Source organism: Carcharodon carcharias, chromosome 18 (assembly GCF_017639515.1).
Source record: "Carcharodon carcharias isolate sCarCar2 chromosome 18, sCarCar2.pri, whole genome shotgun sequence".
Taxonomy (NCBI): Eukaryota; Metazoa; Chordata; class Chondrichthyes; order Lamniformes; family Lamnidae; genus Carcharodon; species Carcharodon carcharias.
This window is the reverse complement of record NC_054484.1, coordinates 99,130,972-99,155,737: the sequence shown is the minus strand read 5'-3', so window position 1 is coordinate 99,155,737 and position 24,766 is coordinate 99,130,972. Positions and strand designations below refer to the sequence as shown.

Sequence of the window (24,766 nt, the reverse complement as noted above, 5' to 3'; positions counted from 1 at the left end):
TTGTGTATAAGCAACTGAAAGTCAATGTAAAGAGCCTCTTCAGGTATAGGCTATAGCTGAGCATTAAAATGTCATTTTTGCTCAGAATTTGAAGCCAGAGTGATTGTTGGACACAAACAGAAACATAAGCCCATAAGGGAGGTAAGGCCCCAATCCTCATCTGAAAGCGATCAGTAATGAGCCTGTGACTTGTTGCTGACTAAAGCAGCATTAACCGGTAAATAGTAACCATCCTGTAACCATTGCCCCTCAAGAGATTGAGCCACTTAAGAGTGTCAAAGTTCAGTGAAAGTCCCAGCTGATAGAGTATTCACGTGGTGAGCTGTTGAGCTTTGGAAGATCAGCATTGATTTCAAGAGGAGACTAAAAAAGCCCCTTAGTGCTCATAATGTTGGGACTGCTTACAAATTATATGAAGGGCTTGGTTTGGGCTTCAAACAGCGCTGTAATTTGGAACTGTCAAGAAGGAACTCAACCTACAGATGACTTGGCAGACGGAATCACCTTACTGGAAAATTCTGTTTCGCTTAGTTTCAGTATTTGCTCTGCTTCAGTGATTCTCTTCATTTCTGAGAGCATTTCCAGTGGAAAAATCCCCTGGGTGACTAAAGGATAACTCTGACCTGTTGTTACTGAGAAAATCTGAACCACCCCAGGGCATCCCAAAGCACTGCACAGCCAATAAAGTACTTTTTGAAGTGTAGTCACTGTTGTAATGTAGGAAATAACGCAGCCAATTAACACATGGCAAGGTCCCACAGAAAAGCAATGTGACAATGACCAATGTGTTATAATGACATTGGTTAAGGGATAAATAAAGCAGCTTTAATGCAGGAAAATGCCCAAAGACACTGCAAGGGGGTATTTCTCAGACAGATATACAATTATTGTCAAAGCTCAGTGGAGTTTCCTTACAGGTGCAAGTACAACTTTTGACACTTTTCAGGGTTCGGACTAATTGCTCTAGTCGCCTATTTTATATGTTAGATTAGTTCCCAAGCATAAAGCCGAAGGCAAAATACTGCATTTGCTGGAAATCCAAAATAAAACCAGAAGATGCCTGGAAAGGGTGGATAGAGGAAGATAAGATGAACGTTTAACGCCAATTACCTTTTGTTAAAAACATGACAACTTCCAGTTGCACTGGAGAGTCTTGGCCCTGAAACTGGCCTCCCATCCCCATCGCAGTCAGGAATCTGTGACGAGAGGGAAGAGAAGTAGGAAAACAGAAAAGAAACAAAGGAGAGAAGGGAGTGTGCTCAGAATAAAATTGAACAGCAGGAGGATAGTAAAATGAGTATTGATGCATTTCACTTAATGTCCATCTGGACAGTGAATGCCGATAGGCTAATAAACTATGGCCAGGCTTTTTAGGATGACAGGGCTTCCCTTCCCACCAACCGAGGAGTCAGCCGAGAATACATCCCTGCCGATGCTGCCTGCTCCACAGCCATTTAGCACTCCAACAAGCATTTATTGGTTGGAGGTGGGACTTCTGCCCCTCACTTGGGAGGAACTCTCACCTCAGAGAGCTGATTGCCAATCTAATTGGCCATCAGCTCTCTAGTTCCAGCAGCACCAGAAGCTGCAGTGGACAGGGCTGGTCCCCATAGCCTACATCCCTGGAGTCCAGGACCAGGTAAGTTTTGGAGGTTTCAGGGTAGGGTGAGGAGGCGAGGCCCAGGGGAGTGGGCAGAAGCAGGTGAAAGTGTTGGCAGAGAGGTCAGGAGGGAGAGAGAGGATCTCCAGGGGCCAGTCCCTTTGAGGGGGGTGTCCGATGTTAAAAAGGAGGCTGATGATGGAGGCATGTCCCTCCCACCCCACCACCGCTCCCAGCTTGAAGGCCATCCACGAAATTTTATGGTCACCCCTGCCTACGAAGTAAAATTCTGTCCTATGGTTGGGAGAAAAAGGAGTCTTAGGAAAGCCTCACCTCAATTCTATACCCAAAGCCACATGATTGAACTTCTAGCAATGAAGAGCAGGAACCATTTTTCCTACTTAATCTTGAGGGGCTGAGACCACCCTGGTTGGGATCACCCGCTGGGTAAACCCAGGGTATCAAGGAGCTCTGTACCTCTGAGGCATTAGGAACCGACCCATTCTCCTCCACCATCACCACCTCCCTAAGGCACTGTTCATCGTTAGACCTGAACCTTTCCTTTGGAATGGTTGTATATTTTGTGCAAGTTGAGAAATTTGTTAAACTAACCCGTGCCCCTCTGACACAGCCAAAGGGAGGAAACATGCTGATACAATGACCATATTATTTTTAGATTTTCACATAGAGTTTAAATTTTCTCCCCCTCACTTGACGCACAGAGGTTGCAGAGAAGCTGACTGAATCAGCCAGAGATCGAAGACTTGATGTGTACTGGTCGGTCACCAGGCAAGCCACAGATCACAGGTGCTGAGTGGGAGCCACTCCCACATGCCACGAGTGTTTCAACAGAGGGATGTTTTCCATTTGTCTCTCACCTGATGGAAATTTTGAGGAATGTCGTGAGGAATGCAGGCTTTCCTTGCAGCACTCACTGCGACGGAGCACATTCTGATAACTTGCAGCCAAGCTCTTAAAATTGATTCCACATTTGCCAACAGCATTCCTTTCACGTCAGGTCTGCAGCAAAGGGTAATAAATTCTGACAGGCTGCAGAAACAGTGAGCTCCTGTTCAGTGTGAGATGGATTTTCAACAATTGCTTTTGCACTGATGGAAAGAGTGGCAACCCATCAGTGCTATACAAAGACTCATTCCTCCTTTCCCATAGTTATGCATTCATTTTTTTCCCCACCCTCGCTTTAAGGGGCCAGCAGTGGCTCAGCTCATTGCATGCTTGCCTTCTGAGTCAGGAGGTTGTGGGTTCAAGTCCCGTTTCAGGGGCTTGAGCACAAAGTCCTGAGTGCAACATGACCTATGTAGATAATTCGAATATCATTGCAATTTCTGTGATGGCCATTTTGAAATATTTTGCAATGCTCTTTTAGATATTTTATGAATAAAGCATATTTTTGCTAAAAGAAAAATCCAGGCTGACGCTCCAGTGTGGTACTGAGTGAGTTTAGCTCTTCCCCACTCTGCCTATTCACTCATAACCTTTCATAATTTAAAGATCTCCAATAGGTTAATCTTTGCAAATCTTTCACACTCTTTCCCGTGCCTCCATATCCATATCACCTCCATATAGGGTGACCAGAACTGTATACTCTACTCAAAAAGCTCTTTCAAACAGACCTTTTGACCAAGCTTTTGTTCCTTGGATCTAGTATCTCCTTATGTGGCTGGATGTCAAATTTTGTTTTAAAAGTGCTCCAGTGAAGCATCTTGGGACGTCTTATTCCTTTAAGTTGTTGTTTGGCATAACCAAAGTTCGATACAGGTTCAGCATAACTTCTACACTTATCAATTGTATCCCTCTGGATATAAACCCTAGTGCCTGGTTTGCTTTTCTTATGGCTTTATTACCTGAAACGTGTCAACCAATTTGGCACTGCAGAGAACTAACCTTCTACTCTTCGAAATAGTGCCATGAGATCTTAAGAGCCCATCAATATAAGATAGTCCCCATGAAACAAAATAGGAATTCAGAAGAAACATCTTCACCTAGAGTAGTGAGAATGTGGAACTCACTTCCACAGGAAGTAGCTGGGATGGCTTGTATAGATGCATTTAAGAGGAAGCTAGATAAGCATATGCAGGAGAAGGGAATCCAGGGTTCGGATGATAGAGTTAGGTGAGGAAAGATAGGTGGAGGCTGCAGTGGAGCATCAACACTGAATGGCTGCTTCTGGGGTGATATATTCCAGCTTATTTTCTACATTACAACAATGACTACATCTCAAAAAGGACTTCATTGACTGTGAAGAACTTTTGAGGAGTCTTGAGGTGACGAGTGCCACATCACTCTCCAGTCAAGAACTTCCCCATTTTTATGAAAATACTTAGTGCTATGCCAATGACTTAGGTACAGCTGACCAGCCCAGATATCTCACCCTCAAGTCTTCCCCTTCTGGCTTGTGGAGGCTGAGCTAGTGAAGGAGCACTTGGATAAACACCTGAAGAGAAACCATTTGCAGGACTATAGGGAAAATGCTGGAGAGTGGGACAAGGCGAGTTGCTCTTACAGAGAGCACAATGTGCCTATTTTATGAGTCTATAGCCGTTACCTAACCCCTCACCTGGACTGGTGAGGACTTCACTACCTGTGTTTTCATAAACAATCATGAACACAGTGTGTCCAAATCTTCGACAACTGCAGCTTTGTGTCTTCAATCCCGCTGCTGTCCATGTAGTTTCTGCTTGGGTACAGGACTGTCCATTTACAATAAGCCAGGTTTCAGGTTTTCACAGCCAGCCTGTGCAACCACAGTTCAAGTCATTTTAACAGTGGGGCCTGGGTTCAGGTTCAGGAAACAGTTCCCACAATTTAGAATCGTACTTACAAATTTAACACTGAGCTGCTGATAATTTTTGCTGGTTATCTACAGAGACTCTATCCGGCTGATTCTCCCACAGCACTACTATTGAGTCAGCGGAGGGGTAATGTCAGGCTTACCAGTGCACAGACACATTCCAAACATACTTACAGGCCCCCCCCGATTCATAGCTCTAGGCAACCTATAGCTAATCTCTCTGGATTTCGGGAAGTGACTCATGTCCCCGTGGAAGGAGCGAGCGAGCAGTCAACATCAGCCAAGCAGGATGAGTGTGTGGATTCTCAGTAGATCAGTTTGGAAGATTAATAAACATGGTCAGGCATCCAACTGAGGCCAACATCAAAGCACAAGATGGGGGAAAGAGGCGGGGGGGGGGGGGGGGGGGGGGGGTGGCGGCGGAGAAATGTGGGTGAAGGGAAGGGGTACTATGTAAGATATGAGTCACCAGGAAAAAGAAAAGGCTGACAGAAACATGAGGGTCAGAGAACAAGATAGAAAAGAGGGGTAAAAGATGTGGGCTGGCAAAAAAAAAGAGTTTGAAGCTAACATATTAACATCTTGAGAAATGGCTGCAACCTTTAAGCTCCATGAAAAATGTACATATTGTTGGAAATGCTCTAAATAAAAACATTGCCCAAGTAACTCAGAAGACAAAAAATAAGAAGTAAATCAATCTAAGATAAGGCCCGAGATTCTGAGAGTTCATCCAGAAAATGAGTTTAGAATGTTATGGGGGTGATCAATCAAGGAGTTTTAAAAAATAAGGAGGGATTCAACATAAAGAAGCTTTTTTAACTCCAAGGTGGGGAAATCAAAAACCAGGGTACAGAATCGTCAAATTAGAACACAGCTACTGCACAACACAAACAGTTAGTGGAAATCTAGAATTCTCTCTCTCAAAAGGCTGTGGGTGTTGGGAGGTCACGGCTGTAAAGCAGGGGAACAGATTATAAAACTGCATTTTAAATTCCACGGGAATACTTTTCCACAGGCCACACCGCAATTAAGTTTCTGTTGTTTCAATGGAACCCAATATTCTGATCAAAGGAGAGGGCAAGTCATTACTGCACAATACCTTTCCCTTATTCAACAGTTATTGGCATTCCTCTTTTATGCAATTCTCCCCCCCGCCCCACTTCTCTTGTGCCCTCCTTCTCTTAAGACGCTTCTTAAAACTTACCTCTTTGACCTAGCTTTTGGTCACCCCGTTAATGTCAATTGTTGCTTAAAAAGTTCTATGAAGTGCCTCAGGAACGTTTTCCTACATTAAAGGCACTATACAGAGGTAAGTGATTTTTGCAGTTGGACAATGTGGAAGAACTGATGCCTGCAACAAACATGGTCTCATCAGCACTGCTGTAATAGGCAAATGTGGGAGACAGACAACTATTTGCAGCCAGATGTAGTCCCATTAATAACACTTCATTAAAAACTTAGAACATCTCCTGCCCAGACTAAGAAATGCTTCATCGTTCTCTCTATCCCTGCATTTCAGTGGATCTGCTCTACCTCCAGCTAATTTCGATCCCCAACATAATGCAGCATTTCTTGAGGACTCCAAAAACAGTGCATCTTCACCTCTAAAGTAAGAGAAACTTACATTTTAAGCTTAGGAAAATTACTTTTAATTTTGTATTCATTCATGGATGTGGGTGTAGCTGGCTAGGCCAGCATTTATTGCCCATCCCTAATTGCCCTTGAGAAGGTGGTGGTGAGCTGCCTTCTTGAACCACTGCTGTCCATGTGGTGTAGGTACACCCACAGTGCTGTTAGGGAGGGAGTTCCAGGATTTTGACCGAGTGACACTGAAGGAACGGCGATATATTTCCATGTCAGGATGGTGAGTGGCTTGGAGGGGAACTTCCAGGTGGTGGTGTTCCCATCTATCTGCTGCCCTTGTCCTTCTATTTGGTCGCAGGTTTGGAAGGTGCTATTGAAGGAGGCTTGGCAAGTTGCTGCAGTGCATTTTGCAGATGGTACACACTGCGGTTAATATGTGTTGCAGGTGGAGGCAGTGAATGCTTGAAAACATCCATCTTCCACTCACTTCACCCCATCTCTCTCCTGTTCACTGAAACAACTACAAGCTACTTCACTCTGTTCTGCCCCCTCCACTAGAAAACACAGAATCTGAACTGACATTTCAATGTAGCATTGAGGAGCTGCTGCCTTTCAGATCCAAAGTTAAACCAAGGCTGCTCTCTCAGATGAAAATCTCTCTCCCTAGAGCAGTCCCTCGAAGCGAGGAGGACAATTGCCATGGAATCCATGTCAAGAGTTTGCACGTGGAGTCTTTTAACATGGAGACACGCTGCAGCTACTCATGGTTCTGGTGGACCAGGAAACTCTCCTGCTCTTAACACCTGCCATAGGCATATCAGAAGAATTTACAGGCTGATAACCTGTTTGGCCACGTTATGAACACACCTACAGTGGCCATCAAGTCCTGCAGTGGGGCTTGAACCTGGAGCTCCTGGCTCAGAGGCAGGGATGTTACCCATCATACCACAAGACCTCCTTCAGATGATGTAAACGATCCCATGACATTATTGCGAAGAGGAGCTCTCCCAGAGCCCATCCCTCAAGCACCACCCCCCAAAGTCAGAACATTCATTAATTTTCTGTTTCTTTGGGCTTTTAGAGCTCACTAATTTCAGTGTCTCTTTGGTCCACATCAAATTTATTAAACTTCAGAAGTAATTCATTGGCTGTAAATCACTTGGGACCTACAGAATGTGATGACATTTATATAAATGCTAGTTCTTTCTCAAATTTATAAAGAAGCAGGATCTATTGCTGAATGCCAGCAAAAAGACATTAAAATGACACCAAATTACTCTGCTGTATCTGTAGAAATAACTTATTAAAAGGGCATTACTGAATGAAAATAAGATCACATAAGCCATGTTGCACACATTCACACTGCAGTACCAATCGTGGCAATGGTCAATAAACTAGCTTCAGTGCAGACTGCCCAAAGTGCACTTGGTTTTGGAGTCAGAAATACATGGGTTCAAGTCCCACTCCAGAAACTCGGGCACTATATCCAGGCTGACTGAGGGAGTGCAGCGCTGTCAGGGGTGCCGTCCCTCAGATGAGACATTGAGCCTAGGCTCTGTCTACCCTCAGTTGAATGTAAAAGACCCCGCAGCACTCTTTTGAAGAGCAGCAGGCGCATTTTCCCCCAGTAAACTTGCCAATATTTATCCCTCAACCAATATCGCAGATCTTGCTGCTGTGCTTGGGACTTTACCGCTTGGAAACCAGCTGCTGCATCAAAACAAAAAGGAGTTCATTGATTGTAATGAACATTGATTCATCCTGAGGTTGTGAAAGGCACTGTAGAAAGGCAAGTCCTTTCCTCTGATCCCTTTGTGTTCACCAACACCCCTCACCCTGCCAGAAAAGTGGCACCCTTCAATCTTGATTTTGCATCCATTACACATGGCACACCAAACATGTATAGAACACTATCTATGGTGATTGGAGCACCAAGTCAGCTAACTTTTGCCCAGCTCTCTTTCTTGCTGGAATAGATGACAGCAACTCCAATTTCATTAGCAGGATTGAGGTCAGAAGATAATTTCAGGCTGCCCAGAGAATATGGCATCAGCAACAAGAGCGTTCAGAGGAAGCATTCCCCACTGGAGCCACATGGAAAGTCTTCCATTCCTGGAATGTCTGCCAATGCTTGTTGTCAGGTGCTGACGTTACACTTCAATGAAGGATGCTTTGTCTTGCAAATTGTAAATGCGAGATTGCAAAAGACCTGAGCATTTCCTGGTTCCATATCACATAGCTGGGGCTGATGTTGCAACTGAGGAAACCTTTCATTTAAAGAATTATTTAGCCAGGATATCGAAACAAAAGGGCCCCACAAGTTTAACATCGAGACCAACTCCTGCAAAGATTGGGCCCAGTCTGTCCCACTGCAAAATTGATCTGCTATGCCCCAATTTTACATCTGCACCACCAACGTACCAATCCTGACTCCTAATTTTCCAGAGTTATTTTTTTCCATCCTGATCTTTCATACTTACTCTCAGGCACCTCCTTTAAAGGTTAATAGCCCAAGTTTCTCCATTAAATCCTCATTACTCTTTGAGGTCTTTAACATTGCCAAGTTTGACTAGAGGAGAGTCCACTGCTCAACGTTTTCAGTCCCTCAGCAACAATACTCTTTTCATGCCACTTATTTCTGTGAACATAAACAACCATCACAAACCTGACTTTCATCTGACGTGTAAGTGCGTGATTGCAGCATACTGAAGAGGCCTGGATCATCAGGAATTCAAGATCTTTGAACTATGGCCCATTCTGAATTCAAATAGCAGGCCTCTTTAGAGTTGCACTGGGTGGCGGGGGTGGGATGGGGGGTGGAGTGTGTGGAGGAAAGAAGCGCAGGGTTACAGGCTGTGCAAAGTTACAAGAAGCTAAGATAAAATCAAGAAGCAGCAACAGGAGAAATCAGAACATCCTCATTGATGGGGAAGAAATCTAGAGCAAAATCGAAAAATTAATTTTCAACTCCCCAAGTCCTTGACCTGCACTGGTCCATGCACTAATAGAGCATATACAATTCTGCAACATCTTTACTACATCCTACCATTGCTACACTCTGTACTCTCTCTCTCTTTTCAGTCTTTTTCCCCCAAACTTTCAAATGAAATATTAAACCGAGGCTTGATCTGCCCCTCGGGGGAAGTAAAAGATCCCACAACAGTGTTTCGAAGTGGATCAGGGGAGTTCTCCCCATGTCCTGGCTAATACTTAGCTCTCAATCCACATCACTAGAATTGATTATCTGCTCATCGTCTCACTGCTGCATGTAGGATTACAATTCAATGGCTGTAAAGTGCTTGAGGATTTCCTAATTGTGAAAGGAATGCCTTAAATGGCTCTTAATTTTGATAAAAACAAAAAAACTGCGGATGCTGGAAATCCAAAACAAAAACAGAATTACCTGGAAAAACTCAGCAGGTCTGGCAGCATCGGCGGAGAAGAAAAGAGTTGAAGTTTCGAGTCCTCATGACCCTTCGACAGAACTTGAGTTCGAGTCTTAATTTTGAGCTGGCTCTTCTGCGTCACCTTTAATGCAGACACTTCACAGATCTCCAGGGATAACTGACACCTCATCGCAAATTCAGAACATCCTGAAACATCTTAGTCAATAAGTTACTAACAACTACTGTTGCTCCATAGGCAAAACCGACAGTCAATCTATACACAACAAGATCCCACAAACAGCAATGCAATGAATGACAAGTTAATCTGTTTGTGTTGAGGGAGAAACCGTAGTCACAAATCACGCCTGGAGACATCCACCTGAGAAGGAGCTTTGGTTTAAACCAACACCGACAGCACAGCACCTCTTCAGTACAGCACTGAAGTTTCAGTGCTAGGATACATCAAGTATTGTAGTGGGGCTTGAACCCTTAGGAGGCGAGAATGACAGAAACCGAGCCAAGTTGACAGTGAGCCAACATGCCACAGCGTGACATGAAATTCTTACAAGATTCACTAATTATAAGGAGGTCAGGTCACGTTCAAAACTGTCAGGGATCAACGAAACAATACCAAATTCAGTTGCTAGTCAATCCATGGGAACCATTCCAGAATAGCATGAGTAATTTCAGTTTCTCCAAGGTAAAAGACAGAATACAAGGGAAGATATAAACCCTGCATGACCTCGCTCAGATCAAACTGCATTTTTGAAGCAGCTCAGACTTAAGCTACCCCCAATGCACAGGAAATCTTCCTCCTGGGTTTTCATTCTTCATTTTCCACCGATTTCTACTCTTTCACCTCTAAACCACCCAATTCATCAGGCACATACTAGAAACTTGGATCTGCAAGGTCTCTCTATGAGGTCATGATCATTATCCATTCTCCTGCTGCACTTTGTAAACAATTCAAGAAAAAAGTGTTAAAAATAAATCTGTGGCAAGGGAGGGATAAAATCACACTTCTTGTATTGCAGGCAGCATTACAACTCACTCTTAAAACCTTTTAGACTGAGGCCCATCACTCTAATAAATTAGTAACTAGATTGGTATCAAGTTGCATATATGGTTTTGCTCATATATATATATATATATAAGCAGTTGTTTCAACAGTTCGTGACCATTCCGTTCACATTTGGGCAGATGATGGGGGTATTTTAGCACCAAAGCACATTAATTATAAAACTTGAGGTGCATTCAGGTGATCAGATCACAAAGCAATAGCATTGCTTTCACCATACAAAAAAAAGTGCATTTATCTAGCACCTTTAGTGTCATAAAGGCCCCAAGGGAACTCTGGAGTGTCATCAGACAGGATTTGACAGTGAGCTGCATAAGGAGATATTAGGAGGTGTGTCAAGGTAGGTTTGATGCAGTGACATATAAGAGAGAGAGGTAGAGGCACAAGAGATTCAGAGGAAAGAATTCCTGAATTCGGCCTCAGGCAGCTGAAGGCAATGATGGAGCAAGGAAAAATGGGGATGAGCAAGGGCCACAACTGGAGGGATGCAGAGATCTTAGAGGGTTGAAGGAGGTTCCAAAGACAGAGAGAGGCGAGGCCATGAAGGGATATGCACATAAGGATGAGAATTTTAAAATCAAGGCATTGCCTGACTGGGAGCCTATATAGGTCGCTGAGCACAGTGGGTGATGGGTGAATGGGACTTGGTGCAAGTTAGGCATCGTGCTTTTTTTTCCAAAAAGGTCAATCCTCAGAACAAACATACATGAACTGGGTTTCACAACAAATCACAATTCACTTAGGTTGACATTGCATCATCTCAATGGGTAATCAAGATTTAGCCTATCAGGCGAGCAGCAGTGTTCCCCTAAGATTTAGCTGTTCTCCCTTAAGGTCAAGTGCATGCTTCAATGAATTTGGCGGACGACTGGTTTTGCCATCGGATCTGGTTGGACCACGGAACGCATTATCAGATCCCACTCTCACCTGCTAAAACTTCTCACTATTCCAGGGTCATCCTTCAATGTAAAGATAACCCCTGGGTTCTTTTCTCTATTGCAAACCATCTTCTTAAGTCTTTCTAGCGTCTCCTCCACCCTCGCCATGAGCAATAAGTGTGAGGAGTACATGGACTTCTTTGCCATTAAGATAAAAACCATCCAATCAGCGACTTCTACTGCCTCCCTCCCTTCCACTAGCCCACCAGGACATACTTCCTTCAAAGCTCCCTCCAATGCCACAGCCATAAACTCACAACTTTCTCCAGTGTCTCTCCTATCTCCCCTCATGCCCTCTCTGAGCTCGTTCTCCTTGAGACCCACCTTTTGTTCCCTCGACTCTATTCTCACTAAACTGCTGACCACCCAGTTTGTCCTCTTGGCACCCTGTGCTGGCCCATATTGTTACTGATTTTCTTTTCTTCATGTTGTCCCCTTCTCAATAAATAACCTTGAGCCCACCATCCTTGCAAAGTACTGTCCTATCTCCAACCTCCTTTTCCACTCTGAAGTCCCTGAACATGTTGCCTCCCAAATCCATGCCAACCATTCCCAGAACTTCATGCTTGAATCCCTCCAATCAGGTTTCAGCCCTTGCCACAATATAGAAGCAGCTCTTGTCAAAGTGATAAATTATATCCTATGTGACTGCAACAAAGATAAGCTTTCCCTCCTTGTCATTCCCAACCTGTCTGCAGCCTTTCTCAAAATTGGCCACACTATCCTCCTCTAACACCTCTCCCACTGTAATCCAGCTGGATGGGGCTGCACTTACCTGGTTCCACTTTAACTAAGTAATCATAGCCACAGAATCACTTGCAGTAACTTCTCTTTCTGCTCCTACACTGTTATCTCGGCTGTCCCTCAACTATCTATCCTTGGTCCCCTCCTATTTCTCATTCACATATTTTAACACAGTGACATTATTAAAAGGCCCAGTGTTAGTTTTCACGTGTACATTGACAGCACTGAGCTCTTATCTCACCACCACCTCTCTCAACTCCACTGTTGCTAAACTATCAAACTGCTTATCCAACAGCCAGTACTGGATGAGTAGAAAATTCTTTCAATTAAATACTGGGAAGACTGAAACCATTGTTTCTGATCCCCACTCTAAACTCCGTTCCCTAGCTTCTGACTCCATCCCTTTTCCTGGCAACAGTCTGAGATTGAGCCAGTCTGTTCACCATCTTGGCATCATATTTGATGCAAGATTAACTTGCAACCTCATATTCACACCATCTCCAAGGCCACCTATTTCTACCTCTGTAACATTGCCTGATTTATCCCCTGTCTCAGCTCAGCTGCTGCTGAAATGCTTGTTCATGCCTTTGTTGACTCTAGACATGAACAGTCTAATACAGTCCTGGCTGGTCTTCCACATTTTACCCTCTGTAAACTTAAAATTATCCAAAACTCTGCCATCTGTGTCCTAAATCTCACCAAGTCCCATTCCCCTTTCAAATCCTCTCTAACCACAGGTGAGGTGCCAGTGGACTGGAGGATTGCTAAATGTTGCCCCATTATTAAAAAAGGGAGAAAGGGATAGACCAGGAAATTACAAGCCAGTTTGTCTAACCTCGGTGGTGGGGAAGTTACTAGAAAGAATTTCGAGGGACAGAATATATCTGCACTTGGAGAACACAGATTAATCAGGGATTGTCAGCATGGATTTATTAAGGGAAGGTCGTGTTTGACAAATTCGATCGAATTTTTTGAGGTAATCAGGAGTGTTGATGAGGGTAATGCATTTGATGTGGTCTACGTGGACTTTTTTGATAAGGTCCCTCATGGCAGACTGGTCAAGAGCGTAAGGGCCCATGGGATCCAAGGCAAAGCAGCGTGTTGGATCCAAAATTGGCTGAGAGGCAGGAAGCAGAGGGTGATGGTAGAGGGATGTTTCTGCGACTGGAAGTCTGTTTCCAGTGGGATTCCTCAGGGCTCGGTGCTGGGGCCCTTGCTGTTTGTGGTGTAAATAAATGATTTGGACTTAAATGTAGGGGGTATGATTAAGAAATTCATGAATGACACAAAAATTGATGGGGTGGTTAATAGTGAGGAGGATAGTCGTAAACTGCAGGAGGATATCAATGGACTGGTCAGGTGACAGAGCAGTGGCAGATGGAATTCAACCCAGAAAAGTATAAAGTTGTGCTCTTGTGGTGGGCCAACAAGGCAAGGGATTACTCTATGAATGGTAGGACCCTGGAAAGGACTGAAGGTCATAAGGATCTCGGTATGCATATCCATAGATCCCTGAAGGTAGCAGGGCAGGTAGATAAGGTGGTTAAGAAGGCATATAGGAAGCTTGTATTTTACACTTCGGCTAATGAAGGCAAGGGCAGGGAGGTTATGCTGGAACTGTATAAAACGCTGGTTAGGCCATAACTGGAGTACTGCATGCAGTTCTGGTCACCACATTATAGGAAGGATGTGATTGCACCGGAGAGGCTGCAGAGGAGATTTACCAGGATGCTGCCTGGGCTGGAGGGCCTGAGCTATGAGGAAAGATTGGATAGGCTGGGGTTGTTTCCCTTGGAGCAGCAAAGGTTGAGAGGGGATCAGATAGAGGTATATAAGATTATAAAGGGCATAGATAGGGTGGATAGGAAGGCATTTTCCCATTAGTAGAGGGGTCAATAACGAGGGGGCATAGATTTAAGGTAAGAAGTAGAAGGCTAAGAGGGGAGTTGAGGAGAATTTGTTTCACCCAGAGGGTGGTGGGAGTCTGGAACTCGCTGCCTGAAAGGGTGGTTGAGTCAGAAACTATCATAGCATTCAGGATTTCACAAGCTCAGTTCAAATGTCACTGGTACCATTTCAAGAGGGAGCTTGACTCCAGGTTGGTAGTTCACACTGGACTGGTTAGTTGGTAGACAGGGAGGCATTTGTATTATGGTAGTCCTCCTATTGACTCTAGTTTTTAGATATTCACTTGCGCTGCCACAGCCTCCAGGGCTATGGGCCAAGCACTGGAAAATGGGATTAGTGTAGTCAGATATTTGTTGACCAACGTGGACACGATGGGCTGAATGGCCTCCTTCTGTGCTGTAAACATCTATGAGTCTAGAAGTTAGAAAAGTGCCAGATTCATTTTACACAACTTGCTTCATTTTTAATGACACCTACCTGCAGTGCAAGACACTCACTTCCCAAATATCTCTGTGGTGGCCTAGGCAACTGCAGGGAGCCCAGTTGGTGCTGGAAGGGTTAATGAGAAGTTGATTGTTCGCCTCGGCTTAAGAGAAAAATACTACAACCTTGAGATGAATACAATCTTGCCTGGCCACAGTTGCAGGATGAGCCCTGAGACATTCCATTTTGTTTTTCTCAGGCCGAATGTAATCAGGGTTGTGATAAACAATTGCGTAACCAAACATCTGTTGTGAGGGAAATGGAAATTTACTGGAACATGGATTGGTCAGTTAACTTATGCAAATGTACGGATAGGTTTGTTGCAAAACTTACTGATTGGCTGTAAAAATGCTTTTAACAAGTCTGAGTGTATTCTGCTACGAGACTGTACAGTAGCTCTCATTGTGCTGTCTCCCTTGTGCACAAGTAATAAATGGGGTTTCTACGTACGAAATGATGCCTCGGTGTGATTAATCTCCGACAGTTTCTTGGAGGTCCCACCAAGATGACTAACCCCTGGGGTTGGGTCACGGAGCGCCAGCGTTAGGACATCGCGGCTCAAGGACTCCTCAGTCTGCGGCAGCCCGATTTGGGCTTCTGGGGTTCGTTGACCCGTGAAATGTCTTCGCCTGCCTGTGGCTGACTCTTAGGGTAAGTCATCTATTTAAGTACTTAGGAGATTAATTTGTAGCGGTCCGGGATCACTCTGGCCAGAACATACTCGGGGTGGGTAGCCCCTGGAGTTGGAACTGAGTGTGTGTGTGTGTGAGTGTGTGTGTGTGTGTGATTGCTGCTCAGGGTCCCGGACCCCTCGAGCATGTGAGTGGGCTGATTGATGAAAGTAGATTGCGGGTTGGGGACCCGCCAAGGACTGGCCTTTCTTAGTTATTAGATAGAGAATGGGTAATTTGGCATCAAAGAAACCCCAGGTTCCCCCTCCAAATGGAACCCCAAATGCTTACATGTATGTCCATTTTGGACCTGAAAGTGTCCAACATGTTTCTGAATGGGTTAAGTGGACCCAAGGTAAGGGAGAGAGCTTCCCACCAGATGGAACTTTTAATTGGGACAGAACCGAGCGCTTAGCACATTTTTAAGGGAGGTAGAGAAGTCGGGTAAGAAGAAGGTTGGTTGGCCTGCATATGTCCAGTGGAATATCGAAACACAGAGGCAAGCAGAAGAGTCGAGGAAAAGGAATCAAGAATGTAAGAAAAGATGAAAGCAAGTCGATAATAAAGAGAAGTCCAGGATCCTGGTCATACAGAGAACTGCGCAGCCTCCAGCGGCTCTGTCATCTGATAATGAGCTCAGCAATCGGGACTGGCCTGTCTACCGGTCCCCTCCTCCTTATGATCATGGACAGGTTCAGCCCCCGGCTGTGGCTGCCCAGCCAGCTTCAGCGCCTCCTGGGAGCGCACCAGAATCTGATAGTACTACCGGCATACAAACCCGATCCCGCTCCCAATGGAGACGGAACTCTGATTCAGCCATCCCAACCGACCCTTCGTTCTCCGGCGCCCCGCTGCATCGGCCAATGAGAGCATACCCTAATCCTACAGGGGGTCAGATGCAAGTCTACCATCCATGGACACCTTCCGAATTATGGGCGATTGTTGAATCCACCCCTGACCCTATAGAGGAGGGAGTTGAGAAGTTTATACAGAAACTCGAAGTTCTCCGTAAATGTCATAGCCCCAATTGTGATGATATAGATATGGTTCTTGATACTTGTCTGGGTACCCAGCGTTGGCAATCAATTCGGGAAAACTGTGAGTGGCTCTTGCCGCGGATCAGGAGACACAACTCTGGCAGCACATTTGTGAGTCCATGCGGAAGGCTTTCCCTGACATAGCTGATTGGCACAAAATCCACAGTACGGTGCGAAAACCCGACGAGGATGTTTGTGATTACGTTGAACGATTCCATTCAGTTTTTGTAAAATGCTCTGGTGTAAATCCTCAGGATTCCGTTCTGGCCCTTGTTAATGCTCTTGTACAGGGATTGCAGCATGATCTTAAGAAAGCCTTTATCCTTACTTGTATTGGGTGGGAGGGTAAGGAAAATCTTCAAGAAGTCATTAGCACTCTCCAGCATTGTGAGCGCCAATTGAACCGATATCAGAAACCCCTAAGGAATAATGGGATGGGTTTTAGACAATCCAGCAGCACCAGCAGCGACCCCTCCACCCATCGCGCCTCCACTCGTAGCGCCTGCCCCTATATTTGATGCTGCCCCTCAATTAGCCCTTCAGTTGCCTAAATTTTACAATTGCCAGCCCCAATCTGTTATGTGGCCTCAGAATATGTGGCAGCCTAACTGGCAACAAGGCGCCCAGGGGAATCGACAGCGAGGGAGAGGAAGAGGCCACCAGGTGGGACCATGGGGTGGGGGTGGTGGCTGCTCAAATTGTTTCAACTGTGGCCAGGGGGGTCATTGGGCCCGAGAATGCCCTCGGCCCCCTGCAGCTACGCCACAAGCGGCACCTCAGCAGGCACCGGCCCCGGCCTCTCAGCCAATCCCCTACTTGATAGCTAATCCATTTGGGGGCATGACACAATAGGGTTGCCACACCCTTTTACCTCTCATTACCGTTGAGGAACCTACTATCCTTTTGTCTGTTAATGGCTGTCTCTTGAATTTCCTTAGCGATACTGGAGCGACTTATCCTACCCTTCGGCCTGTTGAGGCTCCTGATGTCATCCCCTTTAGGGATTCGATTTCTGTCATTGGGAGTCTCGGGGCAACCGCTTTCGCTGCCAGTTTCCGAAGAAGTGCCCTTTGACCTGAACGTAAGAAAAGGATCCCATCGATTCCTCCTTGGGGCTGATGTCCCGGTCAATCTTTTGGGTCGTGATCTCCTCTGCAAACTCGGTTGCACTTTAGACTGCTCTAATAATTCTATCCCTCTTCAAGTTCCCGAGTCTACTTACTCCACAGTCATCGGCCTTCTACAGGAAGATACTTTGCGTCATTTGGTTTGGTGGTGGAATTTCGGACACTGCGATTTATCCGATAAACTCAAGACTGCACTACTCCAGCTTCTGACCAACCGCTGTGTTCCTGCCAGGATAGCCATCCACCCACCCACCCCTGCAACACTGGCTTCGGGATCTTCACTGTACAGTGCACTACTCTGCCTGCTCGGATCATCAGTATGCCCATGAGATAAAAGGCCATCTGGGTGAGTGCTATGTTCTTTCTATATCTTCCCTTTGCATCAGACCTGAAGGGGTTGCTGATTCCGTATGCCTTCCTCCAGCTGCCCAACCACTTTTTCATGCCCAGTATGTTGCGCCTCATGTTACCCTCTGTGTCTCCCCTGGGTATCAGGCCAGGGACCTTGCTCCTAGGGTGTACCACCTTCAGTGCACGGATCCCTAATCATCTGGGGAACTGATGGGCGGCTACCTGAATATCTATGATCAGGCCATACAATTTTTTCCCTCTATGCCCCTTGAGTTTCCTGCCTATTTTCAGCACCATGCTCTAGGCAGTGTAACCACAGGTTCTCTTGATGCCTTGGTAACTATCCCCGATACCTTGCGGGCAAAGGGTCCTAATTATGTTGGTTGAGTATTATCAGCAGAACCCTTTCGGGTGTGTTTGGATCCCTCTAAACCCCTCCCTCGGAAAGCTCAATACCCTCTTAATCCCGAAGCAATGGAAGGCATAAAGCCTGTCTGGAAGGCATAAAGCCTGTCCTCCAGGACCTTCTAAACTCTGGTGTCTGGTGTTGTTGTTCCCACTGTTAGCCCCTGCAACACTCCTATACTCCCTGTGCGGAAGCCAGGCAAGGATACCTGGCGTTTTGTCCAGGACCTGCTGGCGGTAAATGCTTGTGTGATCTCGGCCTATCCAGTGGTGGCCAGCCCAGCTACTATTCTTACCTGTGTTCCTCCTAACTCCACTCGTTATACTGTTGCTGACATCCGTGGAGCCTTTTTCTCCATACCCATACACCCTGACTCTCAGTTTCTCTTTGCCTTCACCTTTTATGGTACTCAGTATACATGGACCCAGTTGCCCCAGGGGTATACGGAGAGCCTGACCATTTTCTCCTGTGCCCTGCAGGCTGATCCTGCCGATGTCTCCTTTCCCAGGGGTTCTACACTCCTCCAGTACGTCGATGACTTGCTTCTTTACTCTCCGTCTGAGCAAACTTGTCTCGACGACTCCCTCACCCTTTTGAAAGCCTTAGCTCATAAAGGCCATAAGGCCTCCCGTGAAAAGTTAGTTTTGCCGATCCCATGTTGAGTATTTGGGCCACGTTCTTGATGGCCCCGATCGCCTCCTATCCAAACGCCATGTCGGCAGCATTATCTCTCTTCCCCTCCCCTGCGTTAAAAGGATCTGACTCATTTTCTTGGCATGATGGGGTATTGTCGGCAGTGGATCCCTAATTATGCAGAGCTCATTAGGCCCTTACAGGATCTCGCCCTCCCTTCAGCCCCTGAAGACCTCGCTTGGGAGTTGGACTCCCAAGCCGCTTTCACGGCTCTCAAGACAGCCCTTATTTCTGCCCCCGCCCTGGGCCTTCCAGATTACACTAAACCTTTTCACCTTTATGTTCACGAGCATTGTGGCTTTTCACAGGGAGTGCTTACCCAGTCCCATGGGGATGCCCAGCGACCAGTTGCTTATTACAGTACTCGCTTAGATCCTGTTGCACGCGGTTATCCCTCCTGTATTCAATCCGTTGTGGCAGCCTACCTCGCTGTCGTCGCCGCCCAGTCCCTTACCCTTGGATTCCCTGCAGCTCTACATGTTCCCCGCACTGTCACGGCTCTTCTTAACTACCCTCTCGGCTACCCAACACCTTACCGCTGCCCACGTCACCCGATATGGGGCAACCCTTTTAGGGGATCCCTCATTGACTATTGTACGATGCACCACTCTCAACCCTGCTACCCATGGAGGGAGACGGCGAGCCTCATGATTGCTCCACTATTGTCCAGCACTCCACCCTACCTCATCCAGATCTGCAGGATCATCCTCTGTTAAATCCCGAACTCATCCTTGTGGTCGATGGCTCCTCTACTCGATCACCGAGCGGCGATTTACTTATCGGCTATGCTATTTGTGACTCTTACTCTGTTATTGAAGCATCTTGTCTCCAGCTGTCCTGCTCTGCCCAGGCCGCTGAACTTTTCACCCTTACACGAGCCTGCATACTTGCTGCCAAACAATCGGCCAATATCTATACTGACTCTTGATACGCTTTCAGCATGACACATGACTTTGGACAGCTTTGGAAACTCCGGGGATTTCTTACATCAGCAGAAACCCCCATCCGCCATGGGCAGCTCATCGCTAATCTTTTAGCAGCTATCCAGCTCCCCTCCTCCCTTGCTGTTATTAAATGCTCTGCCCATACACAGGGCCATTCTCACTGGGTCTGTGATCCCCCTTTGTTATCGGGCTGCAACCCCTTCTCCTGTAGCTAGTCTAACTGATCTTATTCACTTGCAGTCACAGGCATCTACCCGTGAACGACACAGTTGGACTCAAGCATCGTGCGCACAACGCTCTGATGGCCTCTGGGTTTCTTCTGATGGCCGTGCAGTTGCCCGTGTCACTCCTGCCCTGGATTGCCTGCATGTTACATTCATTTACCCATGCGGGCAAAGGGGGGGGAATGAACAGAATGGCACAGCAGATGTGGGTTGCGCCTGGGTTTTTCACCATGGCAGCTAAAATAGCTTCATAATGTCTGCTTGGTCAACGACATAACCCAGGCAAGACACCCACAGTGACTGCTGGTACGGGACCCCAGCCATGGGGCCCATTTGTGCACATACAAATGGACTTTATACAAATGCCTAAATGTATGGGATATAATTATGTTTTAGTCATAGTATGTTTGTTCTCGCGATGGGTGGAGGCGAATCCCACCCGACGGAATGATGCTGTTATTGTTGCAAAATTGTTGTTGTGTGAATACATACCCCAGGTTTGGGATACCAGAGATTTTATCAAGTGATAATGGGCCTCATTTTACCGCTAAAGTGATAAAGGAACTGTTGAAGGCCTTACAATGCAATCATCACCTTTCCTGCCCAATACAACCCCCAGTCCACTGGGGCGATGGAAAGACAAAACGGTATTCTGAAAAACAAACTAGCTAAATTATGTGAAGAAACTGGTTTTAAATGGCCAGAAGCTCTACCCCTGGTGCTCATGACTCTGTGCTCTCACCCTAACCGTACCACCTCCCTTTCCCCTTATGAAGTTGTATTGGGACGTCCTATGCCCCACCTTTGCCTGCTAGGGAAATGGACATCCACGCTATGGATGAGGGAATGATTACATACTGTATAGCACTTACTAATTCTCTCAAAAGCTTGCATTCACAGGTGGTAGAAGCTAAGAAAAAGCCCACCATTGAAGATTGCCATCAATACCAGCCCGGGGACCTAGTCCTGGTAAAGACCTTCAGGAGAAAGAATTGTTTGGAATCTCGATGGGAGGGGCCTTTCCAAGTCCTGCTCACCACCCATACGGCCGTGAAGGTTGAAGGACGACCCTTGTGGATCCATGCCTTGCACGTCAAGCGGACGCTGACCTTGGACGGAAATACTTGAGCAGGAACCTTGACTGAGCCATCAGAATGTTGACTCTGATTTGGATCCTGTCCTGTGTGGTCCTTGCAGAGGCATGGACTACCAATTCCGCGGTTCAATGGATGCAGGCCATAGCCTCGCAAGTTAATCGAACTAAATGTTGGATTTGTACTCATTTTCCCGTTAACCCTTCCTCCTCAGAGATGCATTTTTTAGCTTTCCCCTCAGGTTCCGCATGGTCCCAATGTAATTCCGGGGCCCTCATCCATCAAATGCCCATTTGGAGACGGGAGCCCACTTTTGTGGTTGTTAAGGGGCCAGCCTGGCTATGTGTCAGGAGAAATTATACCAAGGGTAGTACTCGGCTGAGTGAGTTGCCATTGGGTTCCTGTGCCTACCTTGCTGATTATGACCACTGGGAGGGTCAATTTCTGTTCCACAACCAGTCTGGTCCTATGACTGCCTTTTGGGAGTGCAAGGCCAATGAGACGGTATGTCTTTCGCAGGTCCCGAGATCTGAGGCTAATCTCACATACTTTAACGTGAGTGGGTGTGATTGCCAATGATTGTACAATCTCACCTCAAATTATTCCACCTCCACTTGAACCTCGAATGGCTGCTACACTGAAGAATCTGGGCCTTGCAATTACAAAAATCAGTCCAGTTGCCCCGACTTGCTAGTCCTGCGAGTGTTGCAGCTCAGTCAGACCTGCCGCATCCGCTGGTATGCCCGGGCAAATTCTTCTCTCGTCTGGAAGTGGCTTAACTTTTGTCAAAATTCCACTTATTGGTGCCCTACCCTTGTCCACAATGGCTCATCCTGGCTTTGTGGAGACAGGACGTACAAAACCCTCCCTATCGATTGGGCAGGCACCTGCACCATTGGCTATATTGACCCTGAGGCCTTTGGGGTCGAGCGCCTTGCCATCCACTCTCCCCACAACCATCGAGGGCCTGTGAGGCATCATAAACAATCAACCTAGAACCCGCTTGTTACCCGTAACACCAGATTCCACAACTTTGTCCGAGCCCTCATCCCAGGTCTAGGGGTCTCAGAACTGGAAAAGGCCATTGTTAATATCTCTGCTACAATGGAACTTATTGAGAATAAGACTGTTGACGCCATTCAGAGTCTGCAGTTGGAGGCTAAGTCCCTTTCCAAGGTTGTCCTCCAGAACCATATGGCCCTGGACTTCCTGCTAGCAGCGCAGGGGGGAGTCTGTGCAGCTATTAATGAAACGTGTTGTTTCTGCATTAACAAGGACCAGAGGATTGAGACTGATGTACATTTCATTCAGGACCAGGTGTGCCTCCTCCATGCAGCTGCCCAGGAAAAATCCTTTGACTGGTGGGGGTGGCTCCCTAATATCGGTGGGTGGTTTGGGGGCCTTTTTAAAACCCTCCTCAAATACCTTGTCACAGGTCCTGCCCTATTCATTGTCCTGTATGTAGTTATCCAGCTTGTCCTCTGTTGTATCCGCTCTGTCTGCCGATTACAGAACCTCCAGAGTCCTGGTGGCAAGACAGCTATCCACTCCCTCCCTCTCCTCAGGAATCAGGACCCCACTGAGGATCAAGCCCAGCGACTAGGATACATAGAACTTGGCTAAGGGTGGTGGATTGTCCTTTTAGGACAAAAGTGGGGGAAATGTGGTGGCCTAGGCAACTGCAGGGAGCCCAGTTGGTGCTGGAAGGGTTAATGAGAAGTTGATTGTACGCCTCGGCTTAAGAGAAAAATACTACAACCTTGAGATGAATACAATCTTGCCTGGCCACAGTTGCAGGATGAGCCCTGAGACATTCCATTTTGTTTTTCTCAGGCCGAATGTAATCAGGGTTGTGATAAACAACTGCGTAACCAAACATCTGTTGAGAGGGAAATGGAAATTTACTGGAACATGGATTGGTCAGTTAACTTAAGCAAATGTATGGATAGGTTTGTTACAAAACTTACTGATTGGCTGTAAAAATGCTTTTAACAAGTCTGCATGTATTCTGCCAAGAGACTGTACAGTAGCTCTCATTGTGCTGTCTCCCTTGTGCAGAAGCAATAAATGGGTTTCTATGTAAGAAATTATGCCTCGGTGTGATTAATCTCCGACATCCCTTTGGTTATTCAGTCACGCTGCTATTACTCAGGTACCCACTTGAAGCCCAGCAAACATACCTCAGTAACAGAATCGAACATTCCTCACCTCCCCTGCAGGAGGACAGCAGAGTAGTAACAATGATGGAATAGGAAACCAAAAGCTGAGTGAAAATCCAAGCACAGAATAAAGGAGCTGGCCATTCTGCCCTTCAAGCCTTTTCTGCTCTTCAATGAGATCATGGCTGATCTACATCACAACTCCATAACCCTTTAGACTCTTATCACTCACCATCCTGACTTAACTCTCACTGGGTCAAAATCCTGAAAGCCCCCCCCACCCCCACCACCACCAACAATGCTGTCGGTGTACCTACACCACATGGATTGCAGCGGTTCAAGAAGACAGTTCACCACCACCTTCTCAAAGGCAACTAGGGATGGGCAATAAATGCTGGCCCAGCCAGCGAAGCCCACATCCTGTAAATGAATAAAATGAAATCCATCCACCTCAGTTCTAAACAATTCAAATTGACTCAACACTTTTAGGAGAGAGAATTCCAGATTTCCACTCACCTGTGAGCGAAAAAAATACTTCCTGATTTCAATTCCTGAGTGTTAAGATCTTGCTGCCTAGCCTGTTAGCTGTGATTCAGATGACAGCACGCTCACCCTGGGTCGAATGCTTGGTTCTTGCATTTATCAAGCACCCTGAACATATTAAAATGTCCCAAGGAGCTTCGCAGGAGCATTCTCAAAAAAAATTTAACCCTGAGCCTCATAAGGAGACATTATGACAGGTGGCCAAAAATTTGTACAAAGAGACGGGTTTTAAACAGCGTCTTAAAAGAGGAGACAAAAACGGAAGGGTTAAGGGAGGCAATTCACAGAATGAAGGGGTGGTTTAGGGACAGAGCACCCAAGGAGGGGAGAAACAAGCAGAAGCATGACGTCAGAATGAGCAAAGAGTAAAGGATAATAAGAGAAATAGAAGGTGATGAGTTCACATATGGAGCCACAGCCAAAACCTGCACACAAATGGACAGAGGGAATTTCAAATGAGAAAGGCATGGTTATAAAGAAAGACTAGGATAGATATGTCTTGGTAATATACAGAGAGTAAACTGGAGGGCTACCGTAATACAAATGTCCCCCATCCCCTCCCTGTATACTAATCAACCAGTGCAAGAGCTAACTACTAATCAGGAGTCAAGTTCCCTCTTAAAGTGATACCAATGACATTTGAACTGAGCTTGTGAACTCCTGAACTGATCAGATCACGTACAGCAGTGTGCAACATTGCCAAGTCTCGATTAGCTCTGGCACTGCTAATGTCCTCACTCACATTCTCTCCTCCTTAGCCTCCATCTTCTAATAGAGTACCAATGGGCGGAGTCAGAGATTTGCCAGTCAGATATTGCTGCAGGCAGTATCAGTATTGCTTGCATTCCTTTCCTCATACTTTGCAACAATCATATGTACAGACTTGAAAGGGGTTTTTAAGCTAGAAAACTGCCAAATAGCTTTAATACAGTAAGACAATGCAGTAAAACATCCCTTCAAAAGATGTCAAGATTAACGGAAAAA

The 24,766-nt window shown here is 46.2% G+C and overlaps 1 protein-coding gene and 1 long non-coding RNA gene across 4 annotated transcripts in view; one reads left to right on the top strand and one right to left on the bottom strand.

Moving 5' to 3' along the window:
- shroom2a (shroom family member 2a) overlaps positions 1-24,766 on the bottom strand; it is a 247,364-nt gene that overhangs the window by 152,252 nt on the left and 70,346 nt on the right. The window contains exon 1 of one of the 3 annotated variants that reach the window (XM_041211559.1): positions 8,477-8,497. The exons of the other annotated variants lie outside the window; for them this stretch is intronic. The gene's annotated coding sequence lies outside the window, so the exon portion shown is untranslated. Of the gene's footprint in view, positions 1-8,476; positions 8,498-24,766 lie in introns of those variants that run through there. 3 annotated transcript variants of the gene reach the window in all.
- Positions 14,936-23,167, top strand: LOC121290721. The gene is made up of 3 exons (XR_005945869.1): positions 14,936-15,184; positions 17,180-17,714; positions 20,874-23,167. It is a non-coding gene; the product is annotated as an uncharacterized LOC121290721 (long non-coding RNA).